Source organism: Octopus bimaculoides, chromosome 14, assembly GCF_001194135.2.
Source record: "Octopus bimaculoides isolate UCB-OBI-ISO-001 chromosome 14, ASM119413v2, whole genome shotgun sequence".
Taxonomy (NCBI): domain Eukaryota; kingdom Metazoa; phylum Mollusca; class Cephalopoda; order Octopoda; family Octopodidae; genus Octopus; species Octopus bimaculoides.
This window is the reverse complement of record NC_068994.1, coordinates 3,823,028-3,824,686: the sequence shown is the minus strand read 5'-3', so window position 1 is coordinate 3,824,686 and position 1,659 is coordinate 3,823,028. Positions and strand designations below refer to the sequence as shown.

The window sequence follows — 1,659 nt, the reverse complement described above, 5'->3', positions numbered from 1 at the left end:
TATATATATATATATATATAAATATATATATATATATGTATGTATGTATGTATATACAGGCGTCAACCAACACACTCCTCACACAGAGACCACCATTCATCTTCGAATGCATGCTTTAACATGCATAAAACAGTTGGGACACAACACGGCCACACCGGAAGACAATGTACACGGCTTCCTTTCACACCACACACACACACACACATACATATTTACAGTCACACACACACATGTAGACGCAAGCAGTGAAGGTGTCTACATGATGTGCTAAAAATAGCAGGCAAATCTGCCTCAAGTATATCTTTACCACCTTCGAAATAGAAAATGTTAGATGCTTCGATCCTTGGTTCGTTGCATATGGGAAATATGGCGAATTACGGGGGTGGGGTGGAAAAGACGGGACGGTCACTTGGTCAAATACTTTTGATTAACCGTTTACACGATCAAGGCTGATCGGGGGTTCAGTAACGTCTTGCTTTTAGTTTCCCTCGCTCACAATGTCACGTAAAGCCCGTCACATACACACACACACAGACAATTACACATTTATACAACCACACACATACACGCTCGCATACACACGCAAATTATACAGACAAATGCACACACATGCGCGCGCACACAGACACACATCTATATCGTATACATACACAATCGTAGACACAGACTCCCACACAAATTCAGTCACACTCCCACACAAACCCAAACACACACACACACACGTACAAATACAAGTAGAACCCCCCTCCATATGCATAACATCACTTCCCCTCTCACTTGTTCATTCATTATATTTACTCACCATTTTATTTTTTTCTGTTTTTCTTCTTCCGTCTCTCTTCCCCAGACTTCGCACCTTTAACGTAAACACAAATGATATACAATTACATGTTTATTTACACATGCATACACTTACATACATATATACCAATCTACATTCATATATATATATATATATATATACATTCATATATATAAATATATATATATATATATATATATATATGTGCATGTAATATGAATTTACATATTAGTCTAGATTCAATATGCACACACACAAATATATACAAATATATACATACAGACACTATACATGTATAATATATATATTCTGTATATGCATATTATGTGTATGTATACATACGCACACACTTTCACACACACACATGTATGTATGTATGTACGTACGTATCTATGTAATCCCAGATGCGTGTCGCGGATGCTCTGGGATACATCAATCCCTAAGGGTCTCGGATCTTTCAAATTCAGCTCCCTTCGGCGCAGGCGTCCGCCACTCAGTGTGAGCATGTGCGTGTGTGTGTGTGGGTGCATGTGTTATTTAATATACACGTATAATGCTTGTTTCGATTGTGGTATTGTCATACTGGAGCAACACTTCAAAGGTTGTAATCGATCGTATTGACCTCTCAGTACATATTTTATCGATTATCATTTGTCCAGTCGGTAAGTTATGCTACATAAAAGGACAAAATACAGAATAACAATACAAGTTTTTCTTTCTGTTTGGTTACATATAAATAAATATATATGTATGTATGTATGTATGTATATATATATATATATATATATATATATAAATATATATATATATACATATATACACAAACATACATACATACATACATATATATATATATA

The 1,659-nt window shown here is 35.4% G+C and overlaps 1 protein-coding gene across 2 annotated transcripts in view; it reads right to left on the bottom strand.

Moving 5' to 3' along the window:
- Window positions 1–1,659, bottom strand: part of LOC106870067 (zinc finger protein 420-like) — a 20,300-nt gene that overhangs the window by 12,777 nt on the left and 5,864 nt on the right. Inside the window, exons 1-2 of one of the 2 annotated variants that reach the window (XM_052972944.1) lie at window positions 1,189–1,292; window positions 803–856 (exon numbers count right to left, since the gene is read on the bottom strand). The gene's annotated coding sequence lies outside the window, so the exon portion shown is untranslated. Of the gene's footprint in view, window positions 1–802; window positions 857–1,188; window positions 1,293–1,659 lie in introns of those variants that run through there. The other variant, XM_052972943.1, reaches the window with a different exon arrangement.